Source organism: Phyllostomus hastatus, unplaced genomic scaffold (assembly GCF_019186645.2).
Source record: "Phyllostomus hastatus isolate PE091 unplaced genomic scaffold, TTU_PhHast_1.1 phas_contig_152, whole genome shotgun sequence".
NCBI classification, from domain to species: domain Eukaryota; kingdom Metazoa; phylum Chordata; class Mammalia; order Chiroptera; family Phyllostomidae; genus Phyllostomus; species Phyllostomus hastatus.
This window is the reverse complement of record NW_025333622.1, coordinates 16,639,283-16,655,162: the sequence shown is the minus strand read 5'-3', so window position 1 is coordinate 16,655,162 and position 15,880 is coordinate 16,639,283. Positions and strand designations below refer to the sequence as shown.

The 15,880-nt window shown below is 36.6% G+C and overlaps 1 protein-coding gene and 1 pseudogene across 1 annotated transcript in view; one reads left to right on the top strand and one right to left on the bottom strand.

The window, feature by feature from the left end:
* SPATA13 (spermatogenesis associated 13) overlaps positions 1-15,880 on the top strand; it is a 160,714-nt gene that overhangs the window by 16,304 nt on the left and 128,530 nt on the right. The gene's annotated exons all lie outside the window — the stretch shown is intronic.
* On the bottom strand, positions 11,242-11,751 carry LOC123813465 (annotated as a pseudogene).

Sequence of the window (15,880 nt, the reverse complement as noted above, 5' to 3'; positions counted from 1 at the left end):
TACTTCCTAAGTTTGATTTTTGTAAAGATAGAAGCCAAGTACACATTTCTTAAACATTATATTGATTTATATGTTTTATTTCTTGAGTAATAGAAGCTTCCATGTATTCTGGAAAATTTATTTGCATTGTGTTTTCAGTAACACAATGTTATAAAGAATACGTATATAAGTCATGTTGAGTCTAATATACAAACAAATTCAGTATTGGTATCAGGACTGAAGTTACTTCCTATCGATTTGTAAACACAACATTGGTTTAACTTGTTTAACCAGGTACAATTTCAGAAAGAGAGCAAGACTTTGGTCTATTACTTTTCATATAATACAACAAAAAGTGAGAAAATACAGCTAAATGTAGTATTTGCTCTCATTTCCCCACGACACCATAGTTTCCCTTCAATATCTGATTTTTTACGTCATGAAAACATGTTATTTTCCCAGAAAACCAGTTGCTTTGATTAATGGGGACAGGCCAGTTCAAGGACAGATTAAACACACGGAATCCTGGCATGAGTCCTAGAAATGAATCTGAGTCTCCTTTCTCTCACCCTGGGGCTGTTTAATTTAATTATGGTGTTTTCTGTGAAAATAGAACCTGCTAATTCTCTAAAGACATTCTAGAAACCTAAATAAGTAATAGATGATTTGTTGATAAGCTGTTAAATTTTCTTTTTTTTTTCATTTTTATAAGATTTATTTATTTTTAGAGAGAGGGGAAGGAAGGGAGAAAGAGAAGGAGAGAAACATTGATGTGCCAGAGAAACATAGATTGGTTGCCTCTTGCATGCCCCCAACTTGGGACTTAGCCCATAACCCAGGCTTGTGCCTTGGTTGGGAATTAACCCAGCAACTTTTGATTCACAGGCCAGCACTCAATACCAGTGGGCCACACCAGCCAAGGCTTTTTGATTTTTCATTGTATTTTTTCCATGACCATTTATTCCTCTTAATACCTCTTCCCAGCCAACAGTCACCAACCATGCTGTTATTTATGTCCATGGTTTCTTTTTCCTTTTTGTTGAATCCCTATAGTCCCTATCTATAGCCCCCTACTCTTAGCTGTATCCCGCTCTCTATCTATGAGTCTGTCACTATTTTGCTTGTTAGTTCAGTTTGGTTATTAGATTCCACATATGAGTGAAATCATGTGGCATTTGTCTTTCTCTGACTGGCTTATTTCATTTAGCATAATGTTCTCCAGGTCCATCCAAGCTGTCACAGAGGGCAAAATTTTCCTCTTTTTTATAGCCAAGTAGTATTCCATTGTGTAAGTGTCCCATAGTTGTTGTGTCCACTCATCTACTGATGGACACTTAGGCTACTTCCGTATCTTGCTGATTGTAAATAACACTGCAGTGAACATAGGGGTGCTTATGTTCTTTCAAATTAGTGTTTCAAGTTTCTTTGGGTGAACTCCCAGAAGTGGAATTGCTGAATCATAATGCTGGTCCATTTTTAATTTTTTGAGGAAATTCCATACTTCTTTCTACAGTGACTACACAAGTCTACACTCCTGCCAACAGTGCACGAGGGTCCCCTTTTCTCCACATCCTCAACAGCACTTGTTTGTTGATTTATTGATGATAGCCATTCTGACAGGTATGAGGTGATACCTCATTGTGGTTTTAATTTGCATTTCTCTAATGATTAGTATATTGAACATCTTTTCATATGTCTATTGGCCATCTGTATGTCCTCTTTGAAGAAGTTTCTATTCAAGTGCTTTGCCCATTTTTTAATTGGATTGTTTGGTTTTTCTGGTGTTGAGTTTTGTACATTGTTTTTTTTTATAAATTTTGGATATTAATTATTTATCCAATATACCAGTGAGTATGTTCTCCCATTCTTTGGGTTGTCTTTTTATTTTGATGATGGCTTCCTTTGCTGTGCAAATATTAATTCTTAATAAATAATAAGCTCCTGTTTTATTTTGTATCATTTTATTAACAAGCCTCCCTCTTTCTTCCTTGTATAAAAAGAAGTTGAAAATTACACTGTCTATTCAAGTTGTTTGTTATTTCTTAATCAAAGTGTGGTGGACATGGAACTGCTTCTATTCACCATTACTTTTACCTGCTACATTGAGTTATTATAGATAACTGGAAGAAATTGATCAAATACTTTTATAGTAATTCAGGCATGTATCTGTTAGTCTGGCTGCTATGGCTTGCCCTAGAGAAGTCAGATAACTTCCTAGAGCCTTATTCTTTCCTTCTGTATAAAATGCATTGGCTGATAATAAGTGATCCCACCTATTTCTTATAGCTGTTTTCATCATTCCCTGCTAGTGTGCGAGCTCCTTAAGACTGAGAGTTGTGGCCTGTGTATCTCTGTAGCTGCAGTCTGACAGCCCTGATGGTGTAAATGCTATGCTTCTGGGGCTGTGCAAGTGACAGAGAAGCTCTGCAGTTTGGATGGAGACTGTTGTTCCATAGGTTCCGCCTGTAGGGTTCACAAGGAAATGTGGCCCAGCCTTAGCAAGTTCTCTTATTTTCCCAGATAATCTAGAAATATGGATTTTTAAGAAAGTCTATTTTAAAAATTGAAAATGAATCCAGCTTTTAAAAAACTCCCTGAGGAGGCCAAACAAGGCATGAGTGCTTTGAAATTCAATCCAAAAGCCAGTGCTTGCCACCCATGGACATGCTCTTAAAAAATATTTATTAACAGCAATTCATTGAGCTGCATTATGATACAGCTGCCATGAATAGAGATCATTTAATACTTCTGAGGAAGATGCGTGTCTTTTTTAGTAAGAGCTTTTTTTACTATACAATGATGACATTATTTGTATAGTTATTAATAGTACTACTAATAACAAGTACCATAATAAATCAGCTTATTATGTGCCATGCATTGTTAGGGAGGTATATTATCCATATAAGAAAGACACACAAATTGAAGGTCATGAAGTTTAAATAATGACCCAAGCTGACACATTCTATCTAATGTCTGGGCTGAGGTTATAACCCAGCAGTTTATACTGCACCATTCCTGCCTGCTGCCACCTTCTGTCTAGATTAAGAATGAATCCACACCACAGCAAACATCAGGCCTAATTTTTTTCTTTAACAGCCTTATTGAAGTATAATTGACATACCATACAGTTCACCCATTAAAAGTGCAATATTCAATTGTTTTCAGTATATTCAGTCATATCATTCATCAACACCATCAATTCCAGAACATTTTCATCACCCCAGAAAGAAATCCTGTACCCATTAGTTGCCATTCCCATTTCCCCTGACCCCTAACCCTGGCCAATGACTCATCTACTTTTGTCACTATAGATTTGCATTTTCTAGACATTTTATATAAATGGAATCAATATGTGGTCTTTTGTGTCTGGTTTCTTTTAGCATAACATTCCAAGGTTTGTTCATGTTGGAGCATGTATTAGCAATTTCTTTATATTGCTGAATAGTCCATTGTATGTATAATACCACATAGTATATACTCATTTATTAGTTTATGGACATTTGGGTTATTTATACTTTTTGACTATTACAAAATGTTTCTATGAACATTTGTATACATGTTTTCACGTGGACATACGTTTTTATTTCTCTTGGAGAAGCATTGCTGGGTCACATGGTTACTCTTATGTTTGATCTTTTCAAGAGTTGTCAGACTATTTTCTGAAGTGACTGCACTATTTTACATTCTCACCAGCAATACATGAGGGTCCCAATTTCTTCACTTCCTTACCAATACTGGTCAGTATTATTTTTAAATTGTGGTAAAATATGCATGTAAAAAATGTATCATCTTAAGTATTTTAAAATGTACAGTTCAACTGTTTTAAGTACATGCACATTGTTGTGCAGCCATCACCACCATCAACCCCCATCACTATTTTCATGTTGTAGGTCTGAAACTCCATGCCATTTACACAATAATTCCCCATTCCCCCATCCCACACCCCTTAGCAACCACCATTTTACATTATACAGAAGTGTCTTTATGATTTTTGACTACTCTAAATACCTCACATAAGCTAGATCTTGCAGTGTCTGTGTTTGAGTGATTAGCTTTGAGTGATTTAGTTCATTTAGTGTTACTGTCCTCAAGGTTCTTTCATGCGGTAGCATACTGCAGAATTTCCTTTTTTTTTTTTGAGCTGAATAGCATTTCATTGTACATATATGTCATGCTTTGTTTATCCATTCATATGTCTGTGGACACTTGGGTTGCTTCTACCTTTTGCTGTTATGAGTAATGCTGCTATGAACTTAGGTGTACAAATGTCTCTGAAACCCTGCCTTCTTTTGTTTTTAATGTTTTAAATTGATTTTAGAGAGACAGGAAGCTCAGGGTGGGGGAGAGAGAGGAGAAGATAGAGAAATATTAATGTGAGAAACATTGATTGGTTGCCTCCCATACATGTGCAGAGCTTGGATTGAACTCACAACTTATGTGTGTGCCGTGAAAGGGAATCAAACCCCCAACCTTTTGGTGTATGGGACTACACTCCAACCAGCTGGGCCACACTGGCCAGGGCTGAAACCCAGCTTTTAATTTTGGGGACTATCTAAGTGGAGTTTCTAAATAATTTCTAACTTCATCTCTTGTGGTCAAAGATTCTTTGTGAGACAGCTAGCTTTCTAAATGTATTCAGACTTAATTTATGGCCTCAAAGATGGTGTGTACCAGAAAATGTCACGTGCTCTTGAGAAGAATATGTATTCTGTTGTTATTGAGTAAAGTGTTCTGTATGTGTGTATATCTGTTAGATCATGTTGTTTTATTGTGTTTAAATCCTCTGTTTTTTTATCTTGTCTGCTTGTTCTACTCATTATTGTAAGTTGGATGTTGAAGTCTCTATCATTGTAAACTATGCCTTCTTTCAGTTCTGTTAGTTTGTATTTCATATATTTTGGTGGTCTCTCATTAAGTGTGTAAATGTTTATAATTGTTATATCTTCTTGATGTATTGAACCTTTATTAACATATAATGTCCTTTTTTGTCTCTTTTTTGCTTTAAAGTCTATTTTGTCTGATATTAGTATAGTGATTCCTTCTCTCTTCTGTTACTGTTTGCATGAAATGTCTTTTTCATCCTTTCACTTTCAACTTAGTGTGAGTCTCTTTGAGTTCATCTTCCTTTAGCATTGAGTTTTTTGAATGTTTATATTCATCAAATTTGAGAAGTTTTTAATTATTATTTCTTAAAATATTTTCTCTGCTCCTTTTTCTCTCTCTCCTTCTGAGACTTCCACAATGTGTATGTAGGTCCACTTTATGGCACCCTACAGATTACTCAGGTTCTGTTGCTATTCTTCAGTCTTTTTTAAATTTTTTTATTTTTTGTTGTTTTCAGACTCTTTAACTCCCACTGTCCTATATTCAAGTTTGCTGATTCTTCTGGCTGCTCAAATCTGTTTTTGACTCCCTTTAGTGAATTTTTTGTTTAAGTTAATGTATTTCTTAGCTCCATTTTTTTCTTTTTAGGTTTTTTATCTTTTATTGATATTTCCATTTTATTCACTTATTTTCTTGACTTTCTTCACATCTTTAGTTGTTTGAGCATCTTTATGACATTTATTTTAAAGTCTTTGTCCATCAGACTTTTCTGAAAGACAATTTTCAATTGATTTATTTTTTCCATTTGAATGTGCCATACTTTCCTGTTTCTCTGTATGTCTTGTATTTTATTTGCTGAACAGTGGACATTGAAATGTCATAATGTGGTAACTCTAGAAATCAGAGTCTCCCCCTTCTCCAGTGTCTGATTTTTTAATTATTGGGTTTTTTGTTTGTTTGTTTTTGATTGGTGTAGGATGTCTTTGTGTTGAGGATCACCCTGAGGTATAAACTTATGTCTTTTCAAGTTTTTGCTAAACTTTTCCCTGGGCATGTATGATCACTTTCTAATTTTCCCCTTTATGTAATTGTTTTTAAACATCCTAGCCTTTAGTGTTTGGATCTCTAAGGGAAAAGGGCAAAAACTGAAGACAGTGGAAGGGCTCAGGTCCTTTGGGTCCCCTCAAAGTCACTTTAACCAGAGGGGGATGAGCTTACAACAATGGAGAATGATGCAACAACAATGACAGCTTGCCTTTTTGTCTGTGCCTCTTGTGATCAGAAGCAGCAATCAACGATCAGCCCCATATTTAGAGGACAGCCCTTTTTGCCCACCCTGACTTCCACAAGATATGTGGAAGTAGCTTCAGGAATAGGTGCACAGCTGTTCTTTCTCCACCATGTGGCTACTCTGCTGAGAGCTGAAATTGGCTGAAATTAATGGCAATTTACCATTCAAGTCTTCTTATGGAAATTGCAAGCTTTCAACAGTATCCAGAGTTCCAAAATAGTTATATCAGACACATTCTGCCAGTGCAGTTGTTGCCTAGGTGGGGAGACTGACTCCTGGTGTTTCCTACTATACCAAGTTTTCCAAATCCTCTTCTTCATTTGGTTTTGATTTGCATTTACCTGCTGATAATGATGTTGAACATCTTTTCATGTGCTTATTCACTGTTTGTATATCTTTGGAGAAATGCCTGTTCAAACCCTTTGGTTGTTTTTTTGATTGGGTTGTCTACCATATTGTAAGAGTTCTTGAATACTAGCACCTTTGTTAGATATATGATTTGCAAATATTTTCTCCCATTCTGTTGGTTGTGTTTTTACTTATTGGTGTTATTTGAATCAATGTTTTAAATTTTGAAAGAATCTAACTCATCTGTTTTTTTCTTTTGTTGTTTGTGTTTGAAGTGTCATATATAAAAATCCATTACCTAATCCAAGACCATGAAGATTTACTTCTATGTCTTGATCTAAGAATTTTATAGCTCTTGTCCTTAAATTTAAATCTATGATCCATTTTCACTTAAATTTGTATATGTATGAAAAAGGACGCAACTTCATTCTTTTGCTTGTGAATATTGATTTATCCTAGCATCATTGGTTGAAAGACAATTCTTTCCCTATTGAATGGCCTTGGCACCCTTGTTGAAAAATGAATTGATCATGAATATGAAAGTTTTTTTTCCAGAGCCTCAATTCTATTATATGTCTATTCTATGTCAGTACCATACTGTATTGATTACTATAGTTTTATAGTAAGCTTTGAAATTATAAAGTGTAGGTTCTCAAACTTTGTTTTCTTTCAAGATTGTATTGACTATTCTGTGTTCCTTAAGTTTTCAAATGAATTTTTGGATCAGCTTGCCAATTTATACAAAGTAGTCAACTTTTTTTTTAAGGTGCAAGAGAGCAGAAGGGAGGGAGAAAGGGAGGTAGAGAAACATTGATGTGAGAGAGACATTTGCCTCTCATATGTGCCCTGTCAGGGGACCAAACCCACAGCCCTGTCATATGCCCTGATTGGGAATTGAACTGGCAATCTTTTGCTTTGAGGGACCCAATCAGCTGAGCCACACTGGTCAGGGATCAATTGGAATTTTGACAGAAATTGCATTGAACCTATAGATTAATTTGTAAAGTGTTGCCCTTTTAAAAGTAGTAAGTTTCCAGTCAATAAATACATCTTGTTTAGTTTCTTTCAACAGTGTTGTATAGTTTCCAAAGTATAAATTTTGTGCTTCTTTTATTAAATTTATTTTTAAGTATTTTATTCTTTTTGATGCTATGGTAAGTAGAATTGTTTTCTTGACTTCCTTTTTGAATTGTTCCCTACAAGTGTATAGAAATGCATTTGATTTGTTTCCATATTTATCTTTTATCATGTAACCTCCTGAAATATTTGTTAGGCCAGTAGTTATCTTAGTGTTATCCTTAAGACTTTGTACATATACGATTGTGTCATTTGAGATAGTTTTACTTCATTGACAATCTAGATGTCTTTATTTCACTTTCTCACCTAATTGCCCTGGCTAGTGGTGACAGTAAGTGATCCTGTCTGGTTCTTTGACCTTGGGAGGGAAAGCATCCAGTCTTTCACCATTAAGTTGGATGTTAACTGTGGGAGGTCCCTTTCACTCCTCATATGTTGAGTGTTTTTAGCATGAAGGGAAGTTAATTTTTCAAATGCTTTTTTTGTATATGCTGAAATGATCATGTGTTTTTTGTCATTTATTTATATGATGTATTACATTAAATAATTTTTCAATGTTTAACCAACATTGAAAACCTTGAATTTCTGGGAAAATCCTGCATGGTCACGGTGTATAATTATTTTTATATGTCAGTAGATTTGGTTTGCTAGCATTTTGTTCAGGAGTTTTGTATCTATACTTATAAGAGCAGTTGGTCTGTACTTTTCTACTCTTGTGATGTCTTCTTTTGGTTTTGTTATCAGGGCAATACTGTCCTCATAGAATGGGTTTGGTAGTGCTGCCTCCTAGTTTATTTGAAAGACTTTGCAAAGAATTGGCTTTAATTCTCTATACTTGCTTTTAATTCCTACAAGAAAGAACCAACAAAAGCATTTTTAAAAATGCATTCACATCGTCCTTTCTCTCTAGTCACTCTTAACTTTTCCATCTTTCATGGCCTGTTAGAGTTGGATCCCAACTCCTCTGTGAAGCTTTCTTTCTTTGATTACTCTTGCCTCTGAAGCTGCTTTCACTCCTGAACTTCCCTGATTAATGCTAAGCTCCTGCAGCACACTTTTTTATGTATTAGGTTTTTATAATCTGCAATGTTTCTTCAGTCTACTGCACTGAATATGAACTTAAAAAAAATCCTCGCCCTAGAATATGTGTATTGATTTTAGAGAAAGAGGAAAAGAGAGAGAGAGAGAGAGAGAGAGAGAGAGAGAACTATGTAAGAGAGAAACATTAATCAGTTGCCTCTTATACACACCCCAATGAGGATCAAACCTAGGTAGAGACCTAGGTGTGTGCCCTGACTGGGAATCAAACTCGCAACCTTTTGGTGCACAGGATGATCTTCTAATCAAGGTGGCAGCCAAGTGAACCACCCAGCCAGGGCTGAATATGACCTTTCTGAAGGCAGTGACTGGGTTTTCAACTTCGCACATTGTACTGAAATACCCAACACATTGCAACAAGTAAAAGTGGAACATTTTATCCAATTACAAAGAGATTCCAAAAAAAACCCTATTTTTTAAGATTTCCTAGTATTTGTAAGTGTGTGTGTATGTGTGTATGCATTATGTGTCTGTATATGCATTTCCACATAAGTATGGACATTATTTTAAACATATACTGAAGTGTAATTAAAAGAATTTGGGAGTCTGTATTCCTGGGTTCCAGTCCTGGCTCTTTGATATAAATACAGATGCCTCAGTCTGTTCTCTCATGGAAATAACTGTAAGGGCTAGAATAAAATCTATAAATTATTTAGTCTAATATTTTGTATACTGAATGGATACAATTATAATTGATAACTTAAGCTCCTTTTTAATGAATGCATCTTATATTAATAATGTTTTAATATTATTCTGGTATTCTCCATGTTCTCATATTTGAAATAATAGTTTATTCAAAGTCTTCAATTTTGTTTAATGCTGATTAATTGAAATGTTTTTTAATGAAATTACTCTTTTTTTCTATTCTTTGGAATGTCTTTGGAATCTCTTGTTAAAGACTGTAATTTTTCATGACCATAAGTACTTGAGTGCTTAAAAACATGGGTGCCAGAGTCAGAGTGCCTGGAACCCATCAAGAAGTTAGTGTGTGTTTTTCAGGCATTCACTAGCTGTGTGACTCTCCCCTGTCTTCTGTCACTCAGGATGAGTACCCACTTTCTAGGCTCTTCTGAGGAGTTAAAGAGATACTCAATGAGACGCATTTAGCACAGGACATGGCATTTAGTAAGTAAGGGCTGAATATAAGTAATTGTGCCCTTTATATTCATCATATTCAGTATTCAATAAATGTTTGAGTGAAAAGTTATGTTACTCACTTGATTGTGGAAAGCTCCTCTTTGAGGTTTTTTTTTTCCTTCTGTAGGAAGAATTCTGCATTGGGAAGGAGGCTTGGCTGGATGAGATGCAAAGCTATTTCTAGATAGGCTGACAGTCTTAGAGATGGGAAGGGTCCTTTTCCACTAGGCTTGGTTTAAAGGTGAGATTACTGAGGTTGCAAAACTATAATTTTATGGTTATTTTAACCTTAAGCCATATTTCTTACTTTTTAAAAAGCCTTCATTTGTAGTAATTTTGTGTGCTTCCAATAATGTTAAATATAGTTAGCTGTGCCAATTTGATCAGCATGAGAAAATTCACTGTGTTATTCTATTTCATCAATCAGGCCCACTAGACAAAGAAAGTCTAATCCATTAAATCAAATCCAGTGAAACCGAAGGAGCTACTGGCCTTGGTGCTCGCAGATGAGTTGCCTGTGGCAGGCCCCTTATTCTACTTGCTGCATTTGGGATCAGAGTGTATGAAGCTTCTGAACAAAGACGTCTACTCACCTATGTTCCTTATTCACGTTAACTTGCCAGAAAAGGCAGAAAAAGATTGCTATATATGGGCATGAGCCCCAGGTAGTTAGGTTAAAGCCTTTTCTAGAGTTACTTCCAGTACTGTCTCAGGTACTCTGTCTCTTACTAACTGTGAATTTCTTCATCTACTTTTCTTTCATTTACTTGTTGAGGTTGTTTTAGCAGAACATCGAATGTTTGATATTTTGAAAAAATCACGTGAATTGAACATAAATTTTTAAAATCTAAGTCAGATATAATGAATACAAATTTCCTCAGGATAGACATAATTCTTCACTACTTCCCTTTGGAAAACTGCCATCAGAGCAAACCAAGATTGGCAGCAGAAGTAAAACATTCAGCCAGGACACCATCACTCCCTACCTTAGACACAAAAAAGCATAAGGTCCAAAAGTTCAAAGTCTTTCCACATGGAGTGCATTCAAAGAAATCCATGTCAAGGCTTTCATTACCATATAATGCTCTCCGTTGACTAACAGTGGCCTAACCTGTCAGCTGACAAAAGGAAGGTGAGCTGCATTCCTGTCTACACTGGGGTTAGACTTTCAGAGTATTTATTCTAATCCTGGGTTTGCTCTGTAGGACTTGTAAAAGTATTCATGTAAGCTACCTCTGAAATGGTGCTGCCACGGTTTTTTACATATTGGTTCATTTCCTACACATCATACAGTGAGCAGACATTATTACTCCTACTGTGTAAAGGAGATTGAAGCTCAGTGAGATTAGGGGATTTGTTAAAAGTCATCCAGAGAAGTTAATTTCCTTCAGAGGATTGTTGTGAGAACAAACACAGTGCTAAGTGAAGAGTGACTACAGCTTTGTGAATTTCTTCCACTTCTTTTTAAATTTTAGCACTGGTTTTATTTACTCCTGGGCTATAAGTTTTTGTTTCTTTAGTTTCTTCTGCAATATCTTTTTTTTTCTGAGCAACCTCCTCTTCTGGTTTAGGAACAGTCTGCTCCTTTTTCAGTAGGATCATCTCAGCGTGCCCATGAGCTCTGTAAGGTCTGTGCCGCATCTTGGCAGCTTCGTTCACCTGGATGTGCTCAATGGCCAGAGAATCTACATCTGAACCTTAAGTTCAGCATTACTCTCTGCATTTTTAACCATGTGCAGCAAAAATTCAGCACTCTATTTGGGCCACCAACTCTGTGTCCAGCCCCACTCTTTGGCCTGGGAACACCCACCAACTCCATCATTGTAATGACAGAATGGTACACATTGCTTCTATAAAGTGACACCCTTCAGGTACTTGGTGGCTTTGCAGATGTGCACACCCCTGATGGCCTGGGCAGCTTCATGAGTCTTCTTAAAGTGAACATGAAGATTTGAACTTCTTGATTTGCATGACTTTGTGGTGTTTTCTGGATCAAGTGTAACAAAGCATTTTCAGAGGTCATCTCAGGTCACTTACAGGAAGAATGTGAATTTCTTCTTTATTTGTGGTATATATTGACTGCCATGTTTCAATAACTGAGTTTGTATAAATAGCTATTTGGCATCAGTGTTTCCTGAGAATGACTTATTTTGAGAAATCAATGTTAAACTCATTTTAAGTTGAAATTTCATACAGAAAATTCTCTGGGAAGTTTTTTGGTTCTGTCAGAACCCAACTAGTCAGACTGCTTTTCTCCTAAAAGGAAAACCAGTCACCTCAACAGAACCTTCCCTTTCTGAGTGGATCAGCAATGGGCCCGGCAGTCCTTAGCCACAGGCCACTTAGCCACAGACATATGTCCTCACATTGTGGGAAAGTGGGGGAGAAAGCATGCAAATAGGGGCAACCAGCTTGCAAAGTTTACCACTTTCTTCTTCTGGTTGCCAGTTTGGGTTTTTTTAGAGTGTATGTTTAACTTGTTGATTTTTTCCTTTGGTGTAGAATTGCTGTTATACATTAACTTAATGCCAGGCAACAGCACAACTTTACAAATCATACTGGTGGGTATTCTGTGCAGGACAAAGTTCAAAGCTGATAATTTTGTGGTCTGAGTTCCTGCTGAGCAACTGGGCCTAAAGTAAAATCGTACCTACTGTGGTGTGACCTTTTCAGTGGCCTTTTGAAGACTTGGAAAAGTAGGATGGGTCCAGCCTGTTGCTTTAAAATGAAACAGTTCTTTGGTTATCTGAGTGAAGATCAGAGTTAAAGGAAAATCTATTGTTTTATTATTGGTTTGAGTTTAAGGTTAAGTGGCAGAGTCTGCAGAAAATGACTATTACTTTACTATTATAGAATTTGAATAGATGTATTATTCATTTCTTAGGAATCAGTCTTTTGAAAAGAGCATTCATGTAGCTTTTTTTTTTTCTTCTCAAGGGGACCTACTCTGTATTTATTACCAGTTTCGGTATTTCCTTTTTTGTGTGACTTAATATAAGCCTTTTCTAATAATGGTGACCAAAGCACTTCACTGTGACATGTGTTTGTGGTACTGAGTAGATGATAGTTTGTATTACAGAAGACTGCAATAAACACTTTTGTTTATAACAGTTTCCAATACACATGATGGACACTCAGTAAAATTTTATTGCTTGCTTTATGAAAAATATTTTTTCACAAGGGATTTATTTATTGGCAATATGTGGGCATCAGTATGATTTTAAGGGGTTTATAATTTAGATGTTCCTAATTCAAGGCTACAGTTTATTTTCAAGCTACCTGGAGATATGTTGGGTAAGAAATAAACCAATGCAGAGAATTAAGGGACTGAGATTTGAAACAGTCAGATTAACCTATGACTTTTATTTTACCTCTGGAAATAATTCTCCTTTAATTTAAAATTCATTAGTAGCCTTCTATAATTTTTGACATTATGATTATTGATAATTCAGTATAAGTTGTCTTTTAATATAGCCACATTTCAGAAAACATAAATCATTCTTTTTAGCATAATATATAAACATCATACTGTAAAGATTACATGATGCATTGTATTGAAGGTTTCTAATTATCTGGATTTAACAAGTTTTTCCATAGAAATATGTATATATATATTTCTCTCTTTATACACACACATACACACACACACATACATATATATATATGTATGTATATAGGCTACCTTGAGCCTTTGAATTCCTTCTTTTCTCTTAAGTTCTTCTACTGATTGGATGAGGTTCACCCACATTATGGGGTGTAATCTGCTTTACTCAGAATTTACTGATTTAATTGGTTTTTTTATTGTTGCTCGAGTACAGTTGTCTCCATTTTTGCTCCACCACTTCCCCCCACCCTACTCACCCCCACCTTCCACCCTCAATCCTTCCCCGCTTTGACTTTGCCCATGGGACCTTTATATATAAAAATACCTTCATGGCAACATCTAGACTAATGTTTGACCAAACAGCTGGGCACCATGGTTCAACCAAGTTGACACATAAAATTAACTATCACTACTGCCAAATGGGAAAGTTTGGCTGTTACAGTTCCCCTGTGGATGTGGAGAAGTCACCTTTCCTCCATTTGCTCACATGATGTACAGTTAATTACGAAATAAAAGTGGAAAAATTAGAAATTTGGGGAATAACCACAGGAAAAATTAGATGCCACACTAGCAATCAGAAATTAACAGTGTAGAACTTCCAACCAAGATGGAGGCATGGGTAGACACACTGTGCCTCCTTGCACTACCAAAAGAAGGACAACAACAAATTAAAAAAAAAAAAAACCAGAACTGACAGAAAATCAAACTCTAAGGAAGTCTCACAACCAAGCAGTTAAAGAAGAAACATTCACCCAGAACAGTAGGAGGGTCAGAAAGCTGGTGGCAGCTGGCCAACTGGGTGAGGCGGTAACTGGCAGAGTGGGTGGTCCCATATTTGCATGCAGATAAACCAGGAGAAACAACTGGGGAGCAAGACAGACCACACAACCCAGGGTTCCAGTGCAGGGAAATAAAGCATCAAACCTCTGAATGAAAACACCTGTGGGGGTTGAGGCACCAGCAGGAGAAACTCCCACCCTCACAGGACAGTTTGTTGGATAGACCCTCAGGGTCCTATTACATACACAAACCCACCCACCCAGGAATCAGCACCAGCAGGGCCCAATTTGATTGTGGGTAGCAGGGAAACTAAAAACCGAAAGAGAGCGGAGCAAGTGCAATTTTTCCCTCTTGGACCCCTCCCCCACATACTGTGTCACAATGCAGTGACATGGTTTGTCCCACCCTGGTGAACACCTAAGGCTCTGCCCTTTACTACGTAACAGGTACTCCAAGACCAAAAAAAAAAAATCACCCAAAGGAAAGAACAGATCAAAGCTCCAGAAAAAATACAACTAAGCAACAAAGAGATAGCCAACCTATCAGATGCACAGTTCAAAACACTGGTGATCAGGATGCTCACAGAATTGGTTGAATATGGTCGCAAATTAGATGAAAAAATGAAGACTATGCAAAGTGAAATAAAGGAAAATGTACAGGGAACTAACAGTGAAGAAAATGAAACTAGGACTTAAATCAATGGTGTGGACCAGAAGGAAGAAATAAACATTCAAACAAGAATTTTAAAATATGAGGAGAGGCTTAGGAACATCCAGAACATCTTTAAATGTTCCAACATCCGAATCATAGGGGTGCCAGAAGGAGAAGAGGAAGAGCAAGAAATTAAACACCTATTTGAAAATGTAATGAAGGAGAACTTCCCCAATCTGCCAAAGGAAATAGACTTGCAGGAAGTTTAGGAAGCTCTAAGAGTCCCAAAGAAGTTAGGCCCAAGGAGTAACCCACCAAGGCACATCAGAATTACATTAGCCAAGATGAAAGATAAGGGGAGAATCTTAAAAGCAGCAAGAGAAAACGAGACGGTTACCTCCAAAGGAGTTCCCATAAGACTGTCAGCTGATTTTTTTCAAAAGAGACCTTGCAGGCAAGAAGGGGCTGGAAAGAAGTATTTCAGATCATGGAAGGCAAGATGACCCTCTCCAGCAAAGCTATCATTTAGAATGGAAGGGTAGATCAAGTGCTTCCCAGATAAGGTCAAGTTAAAGGAGTTCATCATCACCAAGCCCTTATTATATGAAATGTTAAAGGGACTTACCTAAGGAAAAAAAGATAAAAAATATGAACAGTAAAATGACAACAAACTCACAGTTATTAACAACTGAACCTAAAACAAAACCAAAAACAAACAAAGCAAACAACTTGAACAGGAACAGAATCACAGAAATGGAGATCACATGGAAGGTTATCAGTGAGGGAGTGGGAGGAGTAGAGAGGGGGAAAAGGTACAGAGAATAAGTAGCATAAATGGTAGCTAGATAGACAGGGGAAGTTAAGAATCGTATAGGAAATGTAGAAGCCAAAGAACTGTATGTATGACCCATGGACAAGAACTAAAGGGGGGGAATGCAGGTGGGAGGGGGTGGGCAGGGCGGAGGGGAATGAAGAGGGGGAAATGGGACAACTGTAATAGCATAATCATTAAATTATATTTAAAAAAAATAAAATGATTCCCTGGCTGGTGTGGCTCAGTGGGTTGAGCGCCAGCCTGTGAACCAAAGTGT